At 33.6% G+C, this 21,320-nt stretch overlaps 2 long non-coding RNA genes across 2 annotated transcripts in view; one reads left to right on the top strand and one right to left on the bottom strand.

Annotated features, from left to right (window-relative positions):
* LOC135841165 (uncharacterized) overlaps positions 1-21,320 on the bottom strand; it is a 210,082-nt gene that overhangs the window by 73,378 nt on the left and 115,384 nt on the right. The window lies entirely within an intron of this gene.
* LOC135841130 (uncharacterized) lies at positions 4,442-5,336 on the top strand. The gene is made up of 2 exons (XR_010557849.1): positions 4,442-4,827; positions 4,965-5,336. It is a non-coding gene; the product is annotated as an uncharacterized LOC135841130 (long non-coding RNA).

Below are 21,320 nucleotides of genomic sequence, written 5' to 3'. Positions count from 1 at the left end.
TCAAAATAGGGCTAAAAATGTGAGAAAATCTGAATTACACCAAAATGACCTAGATAGCTCAAATTTGGTTAATGCCTTGTACAGAGTGGGGCGAAAGTTGGTATTCCGATGAAAATTTTCTAGTGAACAAAGTTTGAAAATTCATTACTCGAGTTCAAGTTGAGCAAAATTCAATCTCTTTGGCTTGTATGAAAGCTCCAAGCTTGGAGATTTCGGGGTAAAATTTTTGTCAATTTCAGTCCACGGAAAGGGATGCTGGAGGGGTTTCAAACAAGATGTCTCTTACACATATCGATAGTTGCTGACGGAATTGCGTTTAGTTCTGGATGAAGATACCAGATTTGTTGATCCCGAGATCATTTTACAGCAAGATGGAGCTCCAGCCCGTTTCACACTTGCAGTTCGTTATTACCTAAATGAAAACTTTCCAGGTTGGATGGGACGAGGAGGAGACACTCCTTGGCCTTTGCGTTCCCCAGATGTAGTATGGGGGCCTTATATAAAAGATAGGGGTTTTAAAGCCTCTGTGGCGACTATCTACGACCTTACAGCAGCGTCTCGCGTGATTTAATTGAAGCAGACGGAGCACCTTTTGTAAGTAATAGTTAATTTTTTAAATTATTTTTATACCGTTGTGATACCATAAGAAATACAGTTTTGACACGTTCTCGCAATGCCTAATTACCAGCAAGGTCTAGAGAGACACACGATCAATAAATTTTTGAAAAAATGTCAATGATTAATCGATCGGAAAATAGAAATGAGAAGTCAAACAATCGAATTTTTCCAATTTCGCCTAAATTATAGCGAAAAGTGTCTAGAGGAGTGTAATTTGACTCGTAGAAACCGAATCAAAGATTGGTTTTTTCATTTGACCATTATTTACCTACACTAGTACCTCTTTGAAACTTGAAATTCTACAGGTGAAAATATGATTTTTGGCATTTTACGCAAAATGGTCGCGAAAATGCGCAAACCTTACTCGAAAAATGACGCCAGATTCGAGTTCTACGACCCAAAGTTAAGTAAACAGACGATATCAGGTATTACGAATTTGGATGAAATTTTCAACCCAAATTAGCGATATGTGTGAGAGACAATCAGTTTGGAGCCCCTGCAGCATCCCTTTCCGTGGACCGAAATTGACAAAAATTTTACCTCGAAATCTCCCAGCTTGCAGCTTTCATACAAGTCAAAAAGAGATTGAATTTTGTTTCACTTGAACCCGAGTAAGTAATGAATTTTCAAACTTTCTTCACTAGAAAATTTTCATCGGAATATCTACTAACTTTCGCCCCACTCTGTATTGGACCCTCCTCCCCTCCCCCGGTTGATTTGTGATCGTTTCGAACAATTCTGGAGGCTTCAGTTGATTTTTTGGATTCTACAGTTTTTTAAAAAACAGGGTAAGTAGTTTGAAAATTAAATTCAGCACCAATAGACTTGAATTCATCGTCTTTGTGGATCCATTCGATCGATTTGGGCATCTTTTCAAAATCATTTTATCCCGGTTGAAAGCCAAAAACCCGTTGGAGACTAAAGGACCATTCGAGACCATCACCAATCTACTAGGAAGGTTGGTGATAGGGTACAAACAAAATCTCAGCCTTTTTTTCTTTACTTGTACACGAAAAACAAATTTTCCATTTTTTTTGTTCTTCAAAAAGTTATCATAAGAGAAAATTTTGGATTTGAACCAACGCAAAGAGACGTTGAAATATGCGCTTAAATCGATCGAATGGTTCACAAAAATGGTAAATCCGAGTTTAAAGGTACTGAAATTCATTTTAACCCCACTCATCATGTTTTTTCGAAAACTCTGAAAATCCGCTAGAGGTTCCAGAACGGTTCAAATCTCCTCCTCACTCGTTTCTAAAAGTCGAAAATAAGTACAAACCAAATTTTGGTTTGAACGTGAGGAAATCTAGCAACAAATTATTTTATTGTTTACTCTTCCAGGAGAAAAGAGAATTGCTGGGTACAACGAATGACAACAAAGAATATAGATATGTACCAATAAAAAGCTTGTAAATAATCCGCAGAAGGATTTTCATTACTTACTCAGCATAGATGGATGGTCACTTACTTTGGAAGAAAACTTGCGTAAGTAAGTAATTTTTAATTTTAAATTAATTTTAAATTTTGTTCTTCTCATAAGCCTAATTCATACTTTCAACTTTTTCATCATTATTCGATATCTCTCCTAATTTCCTATTTCTTCTATTGTAGGACATAAAAAAACCTAATAAAAAAAGCTCTCATAAAAAGTGATCAAAAAGATCAAGAAAGTAAGGAGCAAGCCTGGAAAGTCTGACAATTGACCAAAATCAGAATAAAATATTCTTGAGCAATAATCTTTTTCCTTATAGAAGTAAATGACTTTGTTTTTTGAAACAGATTTTCTGCGCTAGAACTCAACAAACCGGTAAATTTGCCCGAATAAATGTTTTGAGAAATTCTCAAAATTTTAAAAAGAATTTCAGATTCAGATTTGAAAGCAGAAAAATCACGAAGTTGATTATGTAAATATCTACATACTCGTATTACATTATTTTGAGAAGTCCAACAAGGACAAATTCGATTTTCAAAACTAACAAATCGATATTCATTTTTGACCACCGTGGTCGGTAGAATTTCGAAAAATAAACAAAATTGGTAGTATTTTATGACTTTTTGCTTAACCTGCAAATTGAAGGGACTTCGAATGAATTTTGTTTTCAAAAAATCGCGATGAAAAAAATGATTGCAGAAATGAACAAATTTTTTATCATGATCAATTTTTTTTCTTGGTCTAAAAAAAAAGTTATTGGAATCCAAAAATATTGTCGACAACTAAAAAATTTAACAAAATTGACAATTTTTAAATTTCAATAGATTTTTAAATTTCAAAGTAAAAAAATTACCATAAAATAAAATTTGTCCACTTTTCGACGTACCATTCATTTATTTTACCTATACGTACTTAATCGTTGCGATTTTTTGCAATTAAAATTAATTCGTAGCCTCTTCAGTTTGCAAGTTACGCAAAAAATCATAAAAGAAGATGTTTTTCGAAAAATCTAAACCAACCACCATGGTCAAAAATGAATTTTCCTTTAATTTCAAAGGAAGGCAATGTATAACATTCATTGAACAATTAAGTAAGCATTATGAAAAGTACAAAAGGTAAGTTTTTTTTATATCTTCATCACCGAGGGGATAATTCTAAATCTTAATTACATTATCGGTTCAATATTTCATGAGATTTTTTTATTTATTATCATTATTTTTATTTTATTTTTTTGCATAAGCAGTACATAACTACATACCTATGTACGTATAAGTATATCTACTCAAATTGTTTGAAACATTGTAAAACAATTTCAAAAATTTTCGGGCGTACATTTCTTCAAGACCTAACCGTATCAAGATATGTATTTTTCAAAATGAATTTATCTATACTTTGAAAAATTTTGATCATTTTTTATAGTCCAGTGTAATCAATTTTAGCCATTTTCATAATAAATAAAAAACTTATAAAAAATTTCAAACATAATATTTCACGGATTTTTTCGATTTTCAATAAATATTTGAGGAACTTTCCACTCTCAGCCGACTTGAAAATAATATGTACACCAAAAGTAATCCACTTACGCAGATAATTAATCCGAACCAACTTCTTCCCAAAACTTTTCCCTGCCAGCACCTCCCCATTATGAAACCAAACACCAAAAGTAAACGTTTTTTCGCAGGCCTTTCTCATAAAATACCATCTTTAAAAGAAACGGTTACCCGAGTAAGTATAAGTAAATCTTCACACACACGAGTTGCATCTTCCATCATCAATATAGGTCCTACACAACACAGTACACACGCAAAAAAAAATATGTAGAAAAAATAAAAAAATAAATAAGTAAATCGGAGGGGTTAGTTTATTCTAAATTATGTGAAAGTTGTTATTTTGTAAACGAGATTATGTTTACGATGTTTGCCTTTCATACAACACGGTCGTAAGTTTTGGATTTATATCCCTTCGTGATTCCCCTTACCTTGCACATGCCACAAGACTCTAATGCAATTGGAAACAATAACGCTGAGTATTCTGATTTGTTGATAACGCTATGTTCTATCTGGTAGCCATCATTACACCGAAACGTGTTGCCATTAAGTCGAATTTAATAAATAACCTCACAAACCAGCTACTGCGATACTCTCGGATGTGTACCTACCACCGCCGCATCATCGTACGTATAAAAGAAAAATCTCTTCTAATTATGCAAACGATCTATTTTATTGAATATGGAGAAGTTGGAAGTTGCATATGCAATGTACGTAGCTTAGGCAACCTATACCATCAACGCAGATTACATCGAAGGTTTCCTAAAAGGATTACAAGGGTTACGTGTTAGGTGTTTTTCTTCTCTTTCTTTTTTTCTTTCTTTACGACGCATTTATACCCGATAAGCGGCAAAATTATGAGAGCAATTAGAACAACTTAAACTTAGTTTAGATAACACGGGTCGGTGTTAATGTGCCGACTGCCGAGTGAGAATTTCAAAAGAGAAAAAAGTTTTTGAAATAATTGTATGTACTTCTTCTTTAATCTTAGGTACCCACACTGTCGACTTGGTCAATATGTTTTCAAGCAAAGCAACGTACAATCCCCTGTGTAAGCTAACCATTGCATTAAAAACGACAAAAAAATTAAGAAGCGAGGTGATTCGGTGTGTTAATGTTTACTGTACATCTTGGGCTACCTTTTTTTTTTCTAGTTTTACGAAAGCCTTGGGAAAGAAATGCCTACGTAATTATCGTTGTGTAAATACATGTTTCTGGGAACCTATATAGGTATGGTATGAGTAAATTTTTTTCGAATATTATCTTTCCATTTTGCTCTTTTCTCCCTTGAAGAAGTATTCTTAAATTGGATTAATCCTATATACCTAGGTGTTTTTCATTTTTCATTTTTTGTATTTTTTTTGAAGTAACATACATTGTTAACATGTCAAGTCATATGAAGACATTTAAAAGGAATATGATGATTAATTTTTTCAACGAGAATTTGCTGAGAAACAAAACGATAAGATGACCCCGTGAGAAAACCCACTTCGGTTGCAACCGAATTCTAATTCATTCTATAATCATTAGCACAATCCTCCCTTGAAACCGACGTATTCAAGAATAATGGCAGCACATCAGACCTACCGAGTGAAGCCAATTTTTCGGTAATGCCAATTTTAATTAATTTTGTTCATTTGTTATACTTTAGTGTCAAGATACTAAATTTGATATGTTTTTTTGTTACTTTTAGTTTCAAGGAAATATACAAATTTCAATAAAGAAAATTTGTTCAATCATTTCGTTTCTTTTGTCAAGCCATCAAAAAGTAATCAGGTTTTGCTACATATTTTTCGATAATCATGACAGTCATATTGGTCCAGATGATGCTCGATCAGCTAAAGAGCTATATAGGTAACCATATTGCATAGGTACCTTACCTAGCTAAACATCATTTGAATTTGTACAATCAGGTTAATTACAATGATATATGTAGGTATCAATATTGTAACGTTGTCTCGCCTCATACGTCGCATGCCCTCCAGCGCCCGGATAGGACAGTTCTAATTACGAATTTATCTATTCTCAGTAAAAATTGTTCCAAATAATGAACATTTATTTGATCGAACTAAAACTTGACGAAAATTGAGTAAAATAATAAGGATCAATAGGATGATGATACTTAAACTAATTACGATCGTAATAATTACATACCTGTCGGACACCTATCAAGCACATAAAATTACCAAAACATAATGAAAACTGATAGAAAAATCCCATCTGAATAGATGAATTTTTATTGATGTGTGCAAAACCAACTTTTAACCCCCCCCCCCAAAAAAAAGATAATAAGTTTGTCGTTACCTCGAATGGAAATAATAGTACACATTATGTAAGTAATCTTGTACAAATATACTTACTCCAGAATTATATTTTTCGGATTGCAACTAGGAAAGCAACTTAAAATTAGAATAATTCGACAAATTACATCGGGATTCAGGAATCAGCCCCCCCCTTACGGGTGTAATAATCTTGTAATTATAAACACCCCCCCCAAAAAAAAAAAAAAAAAAAAAAAAAAAATTCTCCCCCCCCCCATTTCCGTACACGGGACCCCTAGGGGAGAGGATCTCTCACGTCAATGGGAAACCGTCGATGTCGTTTTCAATGTAAATTCCCCAAAAAAATGTTACGGTCTAATTTCGCTGCCAGTATGGTAAGTTTTGAAGCTAGCATACTAAAGCTTGAACGAGTCATTCCAGTTATTGTATTTAGTCAGATATTGATGATTTGCTATAATTTCTCCGAAAAATGTATACTTCATAAACAAACGATCAACGATTTCCATATTCATGACTTCTAAACGGTAAAATGAATTAAATTTTCAAATGATGGACAAATTCCAAAGCACAACGACCTTACCCAGAAATAAAAATTTAATTTTGTATGTCAATTAGGTAAGTTTGTTTTTTTAACGGTAAAAAAATATACAGCTCATGTAACCGGTACATCGATTAACATTTATTGGATTTTACATGAGAAAAAAGTAAAATTTTAGTTTTGACTGAATTTATCTGAAATTGATCTTTCAGACTCGAAAAGCAAACGTATGAAAAACTTCAAGGCGTTTTGATGAATTTTCAACTCTGACGGGTCCACTATATGAGGAGCTATGTACAAACCACCAAATGTCGTGAAAAATGTTATTTTATTTTAGGCCCGCTTGCAGATCGAAAATAAATTCACAAAATTTCAATCAAATGCAAATGATTATCATTGCACATCATCAAACGATAAGTTATAGCCTGGGTTTGATATGCATTGACATTAATTTGGCGAATTATTCATGAATTTGATCGTGTTGGAACAAATGCCTATCAAATGGGTCACTCACATTCTCCACTCATGAAACATTGAAATTGTCAAAGAAAGCACTGCTCACTTCCCATTGAATCACTTTTTCAGAAAAAAATACCACATTTTATATTTTTTTTTGAATTTTTGAAATAACACATCGAAATTTTTACCCAACATTTTTCACACAATTATCAATTATTATTTTTTTCGCACCCAAAAAACTTTTTTCTGTTGAACTTGCTGTTTTTGTGTGGTAAGGATGTCATTGACAAAGATATCACTTCATATTTTCATTTTTCACAATTTGGAACGCCACAAAATGAAGATCCATAACTGGGTACGGGATCCGCAACTGGTATTTTACCTTAATAACTTTGAAATTCACTTGAAGCACTCTAGAAAGGAGAGCTCAAAAAAGTACAAGAAAAAAGTCGACGATTTTTTTTTACATTTTTTTGCCTATTTTTTACCACTGAAAATTTCTTTGGAATTTTCGGATGGTGACCGCTTCGCTAAACCATGAAAACCATTTTGAGTGCATTTTTTTAGGAAACCACTCGAACCGAAACAATTCCAACAAAACTTAGCTGGACGGATCACCTTTCACCATTTAAAAATCAAACGTTAATATTTTGGATTTGGGAGAATTTTTAAAAACTCAAAAATGCTGCTTCATCTAGAATTTTTTGATTTCTTTATGATTTTTTTTTCAAATGAAACTAACCCCGTCAACAAGAAAATAACCACTTTTGAACAATTCTGAAGTCAGCAGCGTGTTTTCAATTTTCTCGAGGATTTTGAATCAAAGTAGGCCTAAATTCAACTAAGATCCAAAATGAACTTCTGCATTTAAAATTTTGATCACAGGATATTTAGGGAATATTTTTTCAATCAAGCCTAGTTTTGTAGAAATCAGAACGTTTCGGTTCCAGTGTCTTTTAGTGTAGGCCTTGTATACATTCAGGTGCATATTATATTGTGCATATTTACGCCTACACGAGGGGAAAACGGCTTTTTAAATAGTTTTCATGACATACCAAAGCGGACACCGCTCCAAAAATTCTGAAAAAATTCTTAGTTGCGAAAAATACACCAAGAAATGCAAAAAAAAATTGGGACATGGAACTGCTGAAGATCGTTGAATTTCATACTTTGAGTAAATTGAAGAAAATGGAATGCGAATTTTTAGTATTATTAAATCAATTCAATGATATGTGCATCGTAAACAGCTTAGGTACAGTTACCAGAAAAAAGCAAAACATTTTATTGGCCAACGTAAAAATAATTTGTAGAGGTGTGATTTATTGATAGAACGGTGTACCGAAGCGGATACAGTTACGGTTAACACTTCACAGAGCTTTGAAACTTCGAAAGTGAAATTCCAAAATTTGAACTCAACCAGAGAAGTATTAAAGGCGCAAATTTTTTCGAATCGAACAACGGAAAATCGATAGAAGATCTCAAAATAATACCATCGACTAAAATTTTAGGTTTTAGGCGAATTTCAGAAAGAATGAATGATTCGAACCACTTTTTCATTTTCTAAAAATTCAAATTTTGGCTAAAATTGGGAAAAAATTAAAGTAATACCTACCACATTGACCTCTACTACCAGAGTAGATTAGTGATGATTCGACCCGTTCTGAGGACTCCAGAAGAGTCATCCCATAGAGAAAGAACTAATACATTCCCAGATGATACGAGTATTCGAAACAATGCATCAAGCTGAGTACAAGAAAGTTTTTGCTTTTCGCCTAACAAAGGGAAGAATCCCGATCGTCACAAAAAACTTTGAGCTGGTCTAAAGGGTATTGAATGAGCACCGCAAAATACACTCACTGCGAAAATTTCGCGCACCGAAAGCGATTTTCCAAGTTTTGGACAAATTTTGGCCAAGAATGGGGACAATCGACATTTTATTTAATAGGCCAAGAAAACTGAAATTTTGTTTGAACCCTATTATCGACGTTCCGTGTCGATTGGTGATGATTTCAAACCGATCAGAAGCCTCCAGAAGATTTTTGGATTCTCACGTTAAAAAAAAAAAAAAAAAAACGCTGCAAGTCGGTAGGATTAAAATAAAATTCAGCACTTATCAGCTCGGATTCACCAGCTTTGTGATCGATTTGATCGATTTAGGCACATATTTTCAAAATCTTTTCATGCCGATACAATTCCAAATTTTTCTCCAGCGAAGTATGTTTTTTTCAAATGAAAAAATTATTCATTTATTCATTTATCGCTAATTTTCAACCGCCCAGTAAAACCGTAAAAGGTGATCTTGGATTTTGATAGCAATGGCTTTGGTCGACGCAAAATCTCAAATACCACTTTTTGAAACTGGGCCCTTTTTTTCAAAATTATTTGAATAGAGATTACAGTCAAAAACCCGCGATTTTCTCGAAAATGCCCTCCCTTTAAGGACCCATATCTCCCCTTCAGGTACACCTTAAGAGCTGAAAATTTTTCTGTGTGACTTTCAAAATTAAAGGCGAAGGTTTTCATTAAATTTGGTAAAAATTTTCAATTATTATTTTTTTGCTATACAGTCCTTCTGTCTAACAAGGAAGAGAAAAATTCATAACTTGAAAAGTAGTCGAAATAAACACATCTAATTCTCGCGATATACCTAAATAAAATTTTCAGTGATGAGTAATTCTGTAAAGTAAGAGTAATTAACGCGCGTTCGGTAGTTAAATCTTATCTTTTTCTGTTTTAATGGTGTGATAACAAGGTGTACGCATATTTGTGATACGTGAACATTTGTTATCTTCAACTTTTTTCTCTTGTTACCATGAATGGAAACTCAAACCCGGATTCCCCCTGCACTTCCCCGGTGCTTGAAAGCGATTCGAAGTTGATCGAAAATTCCGCCAATTCGTCCCGTGGACTTCCAGATGATCTAGGCTGCTGGGCTCCAAGATCATCTACGGATTCTGCGCAACTGAACAACGATACGGTCTGTGACACCGACGACGAAAGATGGGACCTGACATTTGCGCAAGCAGAGGATCACAATAGAATTAATACAACCTCGATCTCACCCCATGAACGTTCAAATCCAGACTTCTCGTCGACTCCACCTAGCATGACTACCAGATACCTGGAAACTTCTGCATATTTTTCCAGAAAACTGTTCCATTTTGTATCAGGGGCAGACAGTGATACCGACGATGAGGGATGGGAGCTGAGATTCCAGCAGGCCAAAGCTCATAATAGGGTAGTTGCAGTTCATCCTCCATACCCTCTGTCCAAGGTTGAAACTCCTCCAAGGGTTCGAAATCTATTTAACGAAGATTCGCAGATCAACGATGACCAGCAACGAAGTGAACGAAGTGAATCAGATTTTTCAAAGGATGATTATTCCGCCAATTGCTCTACCCCGGTTCATCCTCCATACTCTCTGTCCAAGGTTGAAACGCCTCCAAAGGTTCGAAATCTATTTAACGAAGATTCGCAGATCAACGATGACCAGCGACGAAGTGAATCAGGGTTTTCAAAGGATGATTATTCCGCCAATTGCTCGATCCCTATCCACCTTGCTGATGAAGAGCTCGACTATGAGCTGAACGAATGAATGTTTCACTCATAATACCGCTTCAGTGACATAAAACACTCACTTTTTTCGCGACATGCAGATTGCTCCACAATCAATTCGATCCCAATGTTCTTCCAATTCGCAGTCAGCTTTCGAAATTTACTTGGAAGGATAACCTTTCTACTAATCAAACTGTTTTTAGTAGCGAAACCATCACCAGTTCGGAGCTCATCCTTGGTAAAAAAAAAAAAAAAAACACTGTTTCTAGGTACTTATGTATTTCCCATAACTCATAATATGTCTAGCGATCCTAAGATTCAAATTTTTCTCTCAATAATACCTAGATCTACAGCGAGTAGAGACGAAAATAAGTAGGGTGAGGGTTGAATCCTCACCATTGCTGGATTTGGCAAATATTTGGCAAAAAAATCTGGTAGGATTTACACCTGGCAGATCGGCAAATGCACTAATTTTGCGACTGGACAAATTGAAATTTTTTTGGGAGAAATGTCTCATTAAACACTAAAAGTACAGAGTAAAAGATGAAGATGAAAAAAAAAAAAAAATTGAAAGTTGGTCCATAGCAACTCGCGTAATGATTTCTTGAAAGTTTCGCTTCTCGAAGTCTTGGTAGTTGGTAGGATAAGATTGCAGTGATGTCAGCGGATTAAAGCTAACATTTTTCACAACTAAACAGTCGCGAAAAAATCCAAAAAAAAAACTTCACAGTCGTTCGTGGACATGCGCGGGCCATGTTGTGAAAAACGTTGGATCTTGATCCCGTGACATCATCTCGTAAGTTTGTTTATGTCATCTATGAGTAAGGAAGTCCAGTAAAAAAATTCAATTTTCAAAAAAAATCACTTGACGCGAGTTTAAATGGCCTAATATTTATTATTTTCAATATTCATCTTTTAAAATATATTTTCAGTTTTTAACGAGATTTTTTTAAAAAAATCATTTTTTGAAAACTTGACAGGCTTAATAGCTTTATATTTCTGAATTTTTACGTCTGAAAAAATCTGTTGTAAGTAGGTACATATATATCTTTTAAAAACATTAAAAACAGAAAAATTGACTTTACAACCCACCTTTAAAAAACAAAAAAAACATAATGATAAGGTATTATGTTTGTTTCTATTCATTTTCTTTTTTCAAAACTGAACTTGGTAAAACCTTCACTTCATTTGGACAACTTTGTTTCTCTTTCCCAAAACAAGAAAAATCTCATGCTCGAAGATTCAAAAAATTCAAAAGTGGAAAATGAAAATTTTTACAAGTATGATTAATACATACCTATAATTACATATCAATCGAGCAAAATTGGTAAGCATATTTTACTTGTATCAATCGGGAAATTTTCGGTCAAGATACCCCCCCCCCTTCCTCCTTATCTTTGTTTCTGACTATGAGTTACATATAATTATGTACTTACATATATTTTACTACACATTATAATTACTTATCGTAATTCAAAGAATTTTTTCATTCTTAAAATTCAATTGTTAGGTACCTATAATATTATTTTTTACACAATTCGTTAACCATTAATAGGTAACCAAGAATTTTGTTGGACGATACTTTTGTAAAATGATTTATTACTGACTTTCTTGGAATTTTGTCATTATTTTTCTTATCATATCATTAGATTTCTTACCATTTATTATTGTGAATTAAGTTTTGTAATCTACATTTTTTGTTTTTTACACAGTTCGTTAACTTTTAAGAATTACTCCTATTCTTTACATTTCTTATATCTATGTATAATTTTGGATTTTTTTCATTCTCATAACTCTGTTTTTTTTATACGTTTTAGACTTTAATATTCCTATAGGTTAATTTCTTACATTTTAAATATTTTGAAACTTGTTTTCTTACTTATGTATTTTTATTTTTAAAGATATTCCTTTTCGAGTTTGATTTATTTTCCAATTAAAAATGAAAAATCAGAGATTTGTATAACTTATTTTCAAATTACTTGTGCGAGGAGTATTGGGACATTCGGGAAATCAAATTCAAATTCTTCCATGATCCGTGCTAAGTAGTGAGAGTATCCTCTCCAAAATCTGAATCAAGTAATATACTCGTACCACAGATTACAAGAGTATCTCTGCTCAGGAGCATTAAGGCTGAAAGAAAACTTAAGGTATTTGTTTACGTCGATTCGTAAATTTTATTTTAAAAAAATGAACATTTTAAAGAAGAAATAACAAGTTAGGAGAATCTAAGTTGGCAAAGCGCAAAATAATAAAGAAAAAATAGGAATATCATCAAACTGAATAATACTCATCTCGGTAGAAAACATTGTAAGTGGATACTCAGCTTCAGCAGCTATTGGACAGGGTCATTTTACCTACTAAAATTATTCGCCCTGTCGGTAATGTGTTTGTGCTTTCGCAGTCGTAAATTTTTTCAATTATGCAAAATAGTTTGAGCTGTAAATTTTTTCATAATTAAGAAACAAAATAAAATTACCATAAAATTATAGTTCAGAAGATGGAATAAACATAAATTAATTTGGTTTACAGAAATTTCAGTCTAAAAAAAAGCTATATAAACCCCTTTAGCAAATCATCATGATTCGATGTTTTCTTCCTTCGGTGCAAAATTAAATTCCAATATAAATTTAGCCTGGCTAGCTTTTGGTCTATCTGCTCTCAACTTCTGATCCAGTTACTCGTAAATTCATCATTACTTTAAAAAAATAACCAGCATCGTACAATTAATTTCAACTCGAAACACATCAAGGTTAAGTGCTATTCACACCAAACTAAATGAATATTTAACCATAATATTTCTTACCCAAACAACCCTTAAAGTTGAACATCTTCCATCAACACCTCACCGTAACCTTTTACGAATTGCTTCGGTGCGAGGGGAAAACAAAATCAAGAAGGATATGATTTTTGGCATCGCATCGCAACAACACACACACACAAACTTGAAACGTATTCAGCAATCATCTTCGCGTACAAAGCAATTGTTTAGGCTAGCGAATCGAAAAGTTATTCTACTTAAAGAGGCGGCTTTGTCGGTGGAAATTTGAATGCAAATCTGAACCACCCCAATGAATACAAAATATTGTTGCTGTTGTTGCTGCCGAAGAACACACAAACTTCACACTGTACGTTTATTTAACATAATTTTCGCATCTGTATTACCGAAAGGTTGCTAAAATAGTTGAGAAACCGTGGCCGGGCTATATTTCAAAAACATCGTTCGCTTAAGCTTTCCATTTAAAAGCCATCGTCGATGACTCGGTAATATGGAAAAGCTTTCAGCTACACGGTTATGCCTCTCTCTTCGTCGCCAATATTATCAAACAATGAAACCGTATCACAACGTGTCACAATACGCGAAATTTTCCTTTCGTGATTGCGTGGGATTTCTTTCCTTTTTTTTTTTTTTTTTTTATTATTAAAAAGATGAAATGAAGGGTAAAGTGGTGAATTTGTGGAAGAAAATTTACGTTGCACTCTCTATCATCTTATACATGCTTCAAGGGAGTCGTCACGCAATAGAAAGGAATTATTTTTACATTTTACTGAGACATCGATGAAGTTCTGTACATTTTTTTTTCTTGTTGAAAAGCTACAGAAAAATGCAGTGCTCTAAGAAAATTTTGTCAAAACTTGAAAACAAAGATTAAATTCAAAGAAGAAAATCTAAGTGCTTACACAGGTATAATCAAAATAATAATCAGCAAACTGTTAAGAACGTTGTATTGTACATACAAGCAAATATAAAGATTTTTCAGGTGAGATTAGTTCCAATTAAAAATGAAATTGAGTTGAAAGAAGAAAAAGTTCAAAAATTCCTGAGAAATTTTGGTGAGGCCATTTTCATCGGAAACAACACTGAAGAATGGTGCTCACAAAGACTAAAAAAAAGTCAAATTTAATAGGTACCTACTATGCACCTGGTAAACTCACGTTCCTTTGCCAGAGTCAATAGTGGCCAAGAAATATTGCGAACCGTACTTACGGTCGCAAAAGCAGCCCAGATTTCAGCATAAAACGATTGAATCAGTAATAGTATTCAATCTAACTGAACTGATGTAAGTATGTCATCAAAGATCTCAACATTTTTTCCCGAGCGAAGAACATCTACAGTGAGGTGGATCGCAAAAAAGAAGGTCGGCGGATATTACCAAATTCAGCAGAGACTTTCATTTTGAGTTGAAAAATTCGCAAATCGCTTATTCTTGGATAAAATTGCGTTTTGAAATTGAAACTGAAAAAATATTATGGAACGCAGTGGCTCCAATTTTTCAATCATTAGCGTCAACTCTGAAAAATCAAAAAAGTTCGTAAGTTTTTGGTTAGGTAGCGTGCATTTCTTGATTTTTTAAAATTTGCGTTACTAATCAAAAAATTAGCATTACTGTGTCCCAAAATATTTCCCTACTTTCGGGAATAATATCATCCAAAATTTTGGCATAATAAATGCGAAAAATCTGTGACAAAAATTTTCAAAATACGAATTTATTCAAAAATAAGCATTTGCAAAATTTCAACCGCTCAGTAGAACCCTGAATGGTCTTGGATTCTGACAGCAATAGCATAGATCGACGCAGAATCACAAATAATTTCAAATGGGAGTGGGCCATTTTTCCCAAAATAGGATTGGTGACCAAGAGCGAAAAAGCCACTATTTTTTGCAAAAATGCACCGTCTTTGATAGCCCATTTCTCCCCATTTGACGTCAAACATATCATTTCAAACTGTACCAACTTCGACAGTGAAAGAAAAAAACATAAAACAAGTCTTCTTTCTCCAAAAAATCTTTCAAATCTGGCACATTATCTTTTAGACACAAAATTGTACAAATTTATTGTATAAATTATTATGTAACTCGCGAAATAACGTACAAAGGTTGAAGCGAGGAGCAACTTTTAAATCAAAATGAAGGCCTCTGCTGAATTTGGTTGAAATATGATAATATTTTTTCACGGTGCATCCTAATCTACGTATTTTACGTAAATTCAAGAACGTGTTTCTGAAAATTATTGGTCATTTCGTGTTTTGCTTAAAACACGTACAAAACCTCTAAAATAAAGCTAAAAAAACAATCACACTCCGCTGGTAGGAAATTTTATGCTTTAAAAATTCATTTTTCTTCCTTCTTTCCGTAGGACCCCTAATTTCATTTAATTTAAGTAAAATAAAAATTTTCTCCAAAAATTTTTGTTTTTTTACCTAGCAAATGGAAAAGAAGCTCAATTCCCAAGTTTTGCCGTCCAAGTTTCGCTTTGAATTTAATTTGATTTTGTAAGTTAGCATTACCTTGTTTCTTTGTTTGTTTTACAATTTAAATTGATCAAGTTTGAGATTGAAATTTTAAAAATAGGTAAATAAACTTTCGTGAACAGGTTGCTCGACTTTTTCCCTTCTATGCCAACCCACTGCTTCATTTAAACCATGTTCCGGTCCTCTTCAAAGTAATTCCCCAATATCTTAGCATTACTACATGAGTACCATAGAATTCGCCTTCAGATCAAATTCCCTTTATTAAAAAGATGAAATGAAGGGTAAAGTGGTGAATTCGTGGAAGGAAATTTATATTGCACTCTTCATCATCTTATAGGTATAGGTAATATATTAGGTATTTTTTGTTGAATAGCTTCGGAAAGATGCAGTGCTCCAAAAAAATTCTGTCGAAACTTAAAAACAAAGATTAAATTCAAAAAAGAAAATCTACGCCAATTCACATGATCGCGCTACATCTTGAAAAAGTTTCATTGTATGAAACTTTCGCAAGTAAATATGTATGAAGATTTTTCAGTTGAGATTATCGAGTTGAAAGAAGAATTTCAGAATGACGTATATACTTAATACATATTTCTTGTTTCAACGTTTTATCAATTTATGTGGTTTTTTTTTACTTATTGTTAGACCAATAAGAAAAAATTTCTTGATGTTTTGAAAATACATACTTAAACTTATGTAGGTACCTATTAAATAGGTACCATCATTTCTAAAATTGTTTTTTTTTTGGTAATTGAAATGGACGGTGTGAGAGAGAGAGAGTTGCAGGGAATTCTGCATTTCTAGTAATTTTACTGAAATAACAATTAAGTAAAATCAAATTGCAATTTGAATCTGTAATTAATTTTCACTGATAATTAATGATTGCAAGTGATGATCGACTTTTTTTAACCATGGAAGAAGTGAATTCATTATCTTCAATGATTTAAAAACGCTGACGTCTTCGCAAAAAGACAAGTCTTCTTCACGCAAAAACAAATCTTCCGAAAAAAGTGAAACTTCATCTGGACCTGGAAAAGGTGAATCTTCGAGGGAAAAAAGACAATAAACCGTATACTCATTCCATATCTGTTGGCGCTTCAGAGAGAAAAATGATGAATCAATGGATTTTTTCATTATATGGCAGATGAGCATGCGGTTCAGCTATCTCACAAAGTCTCAGCTTCAGAAGCCACAGAAAAGCTCTAGAAAATATTTCATCTTTTCAATACTTAAGTTACCCAAAATCCCTATTATTTTTTTACAATTTTATTGACTGTTTTATCTACGATTTAAAAAATGTAAAACCGTACGCGTTCGTCAATTCGTTGAATACTACCTTGCTTAACAGCGTGTAGAAACAGAGCAGATCAGATAGGTCCAGGCGAGCATCAAATTTTGGCCGAGGTTCAAAATCGACCTCAGCTGAGTGCTAGAAGACTTGCAATAGATTTGGGTACGTCATCAAAAAAAGTTTTAAAAGTTCTGCATCGTCATGAGTATTATCCGTATCATTTCCAGCATGTACAAAATCTACATGAAGCCGGCTACCAAAATAGGTAGGTATGAATTTTGTAATTGAGTACTAGACCGAATCTCTCCTATTTCATTAGCGAGGAACGCTTTATTCACTGATGAGGCATGATTTACTCGCGAAGGTATTTTCAATATCCATAATAATCATACTTGGGCCACTGATAATCCTCATGATGAACTTACCAACATATCGGCGTTTTCCAACGTCATTTTCGTATAAATGTTTGGGCTGGAATAATCATAAATAACCACGTCATAAGAGCTTATCGAATTGACGGAACTAAATTTAGTTTATGACTCAGCAGGACCTCTAAATAATATTGAAGAGCTATGGGGTCGCATATAACTGCAGCCTTCAATATTATTAAACAAAACCACGACGTTTAATCCAAAACACCGCGAAATTTTGTGAAACCGACCCAGGCATGCGTTTATGCTGGAGGAGGTCATTTTGAACAAAATTTACGAAATCATTTTTAGTTAATTTTTTGTTTTCTTTAATTTTTCTGCTGTTATTTAATTACTTGTTTATTAAAATAATCCATTTGTTGTTACGTTTCTGTATTTCTTAATTATAAAATAATAAAATTTGTTTTCTAAACCACCTATTGCAAAATCTCTAATTTAAGAGGTAAAAAATTTGAAAACGAAATTTGTAGTTACGCTTTCCTGATTTGAGCTATGTAACAATGCGTAAAACATAGACGAAATGTAAATGCGGTGTTGCCATATTTTACATAACTTTAATTGCAAATATCTCATTAAGGGTTGGTTTTCCAAAATTTTTGCAAAGAAAATTTTTTCTCAATTCGACGAGTAGAATATGTAGTTTTAATTTTTCAGACCTTATCCAAATCACCCAGTATATCGGAATGTAGTGGTTCCAATTTCTTAACCATTCGCTCTAACTCTGAAAAATCGAAAAATTTCATAAGTTTTTGGTTAGGTACATTTCTTGATTTTTTTAAATTTGCATTACTGATCAAAAAATTAAAATATTTCCTCATTTTCAGGAATAATATCTTCCAAAATTTTGGCACAATTGAAAATCTCGAAAATAAAGCTTTAAGAGAAAACAATCACACTCTGCCGGATGGTAATTTTGTACTCTAAAATTTTATTTCCCTTCATTTTTTCTGCGGGACCCCTAATTTTATTCAATTTAAATAATTTTTGGCAATACAAAATTTGCTCCAAAAATTTCAAAAAATTGTTGTTGTTTTTTACCTAGCAAATGAAAAAGAAGTTTGCCGCTAAAATGTTCGCTGTTTCAAGTTTCGCTTTAAATTCAATTCAATTTTGTAAGTTAGCATTACCTTGTTTCTTTACTCAATGTTTGTTTTACAATTTAAATCGACCAGCTTCGAGATTGAAATTTTAAAAGTATGTAAATAAACGTTCGTCAACAGGTTGCTCGATTTTTTTCGCTTTTATGTCAACCCACTTCTTCATTTAAATCATATTACAGTCCCCTTCAAAGTAATTCCCCGCTACCTTTGCATATATACGTAGTACATACATATGTATCATCGAATTCACCTTCAGATCAAATTCCCAAACTCAAAGGCTCATCAAGTCAAGACTCATCAAGTTGCACACACTCCGCATACCGTAGCAATACGGTCCTTAACGATAACGCGGTTAATTTACAAATACGTCGAGCACAATGCAGTGTAGCATTTCTATTCTGCGGCTCAAAGTGCTGAAATACCATCGTATTTTGGCGAAATATCAATAAATTTCGTTAATTACTTTAGACTGACGTCGTTGCGGTTCACCATCGAACATTTTCCAACTGTCACACAAAATCAGCATGTGGCAAACAATAATCATTAAACGCTGTCTAAAGCGCAAACGGAATCCTGCTATTTATATAGTTTAATATCAAAAGCGCTCGCTGTATACAATATACGTATACAATATAGCATATGAACTGCACATGCAAAAAGTACCTAACTATAAGCTAAGCACACTCTACAAGTACCTGCTCTGTTCTGTTGTATGTAATACGAACCAGTAACTTCATCGTGGACAAGGATAGTGCTACGCTATTTGGAAAATGAGAGTCGATGCGCCTATATTAATCCGAACTTGGGTCTGTGTGTATGTGAAAGCACATCTCTCTGGGGGATTACGATGCGACCGAGAGACGAGGCGGAGAGGGGACAACACGACGTACCTACGGCTACGTACACATTTCGACGGTATAACGTTACGTTAGCTTCTGTATGCAATGAAACCACTACTGGCCCCAGCGCCGAATTATATTAGGGTCACTTCTTGTCAAGTTTACGAGCCACATTAGAGGTTGTGATGAGGCACAGGGAAGGCGGCGAGGCGAGGGGGCGAGCAAGGCAGGGGTGGTTGTAAATGTGTTTCGATAATAAAACAAAATGATTTTTACCAACAAAGGAGAAAAAATAATCGAGATTTGTCTGCTATCATAGAGTGTACATCTTTATAGCACATATACAGGGTGTCCCAGAAGTGACCAAATGAATTAAAAATTCACATGTGTCCGAGTATTATCGAGAAAAAATTGAATTTGCATCAGGCAATGATGTCACAAAAAGTCTCATAAAATTTTGAATCGAAGAATCGACATTTCGGCAGGACGTTTCTCAAACAGTAGGTAGACATTTTTTGCGGTGGGGCGGGGGGGAGTCACAATTTCTCGATGTCTTCGCACATTCAAATATTTTTTCGAAGGGGGCCAGGAGAGGGGGCAAAAATACCTTAATTATTTCAATTTTTGGCAGGGTGTTTTGCAAAAAGTACGCAATCAATTTTTTAGAGAGGGGGAGAGTAAAATTTGATCAAATTTTTATTCTCATTTTAAGAAGTGTGCGAAAAAAATCAGAGCAAAAAAAAGAATTTAGCCAGTTTGATCAAAATGATCGTAAAAAGTGGGATAATTAGGGTATTTCGATCCCTTGAACACGAATCGAGCGTTAGTTTTTTGCAAAAGACATTTTTAATGTTGGAAAAGTACTACAAAAAGGTCTTGAATTTTCAATTCAATGGGTCAGAGAACCGAGGCTATCAAGGGTGGTGATCGAGGTACTACACTGGTTATATTACGTACCCACATAAAAGTGGCATAAAAAACGACTTTTCTTTTTCAGAAGCGATCCTACTTTTGATTCAATCATCTGCACGACAGGGGCTCAAAATTTTTCTGAATAGTTTCGTTCCACTCAAAGTACATAAACTTTATTAGGTACCAATTTTCGTCAAAATACAGCTTTTTTTCTCGATCCACCTTAATATAACAATGTACTCAACATGTATCAATTGCAAATAATTTCACAATGAAATTTCAAAATTATACAAAGGAGGAAGGTGAATGGAAAAATTAAAAGTTTCATGGTAAAAAAAAAACAAAAAACGTTATAGATATAAATAAAAGCAGAACGTCAAGCTAATTGCTGATTACAGGAGAATTTTTGCATTTCACTCAAGGGCAGCTGGTGGTCAACCTACCAATAGTTTCCTTCAAAAATGTTTATCTTTACTGAAAACAAATAAATGCAATTTTCTTTTTCTTTTTCTTTTTAATGAACTAACCAAAACATTCACGTAAGTTCAAACATGGTTTACCATATTATTATAGGAAGAGTGAAATTGATAAAGATGAAAATTCGGAAATCAGTTTACATCCTGAAGTCAATCTTTCTAATCGATTATCTCAATTTTCGAGCAGATCTGGAGCCTCCAGCAAAAATTGACTTTTCTTTAGCAATTTCAAATCGGTCAAGAAGGCATCATAATAAACTTCGACAGCTGAAAATTAATCCTAAATTTCTGCAAATTGGAAATCTTCAATTTAAAAATAACTCCAAAATCGCCATTTTTGCATAAAAAAGCTCGAAACTTCTTTCATTACTTGAATAATCCCCCCTCTCTGGAAACCATTACCATCAATTTCAAACCGATCTGAAGCCTCTAAGCAAACCAAATTGACGATTCTGGAATTTTTCTAGAATTAAAGATTCCCTACTTAGACACACTTTTCGACTGAATACTCCGGATTTGCGATTCAAGTGCTCTAATCGGTTCGGAATTTCGAACTTCTGACAGGATTAAATTTACAGCTGTCCAAAATT

This window comes from Planococcus citri, chromosome 3 (assembly GCF_950023065.1).
Source record: "Planococcus citri chromosome 3, ihPlaCitr1.1, whole genome shotgun sequence".
Taxonomy (NCBI): Eukaryota; Metazoa; Arthropoda; class Insecta; order Hemiptera; family Pseudococcidae; genus Planococcus; species Planococcus citri.
The sequence above is the reverse complement of the archived record's forward strand: the minus strand, read 5'-3'. Positions and strand labels throughout refer to the sequence as shown.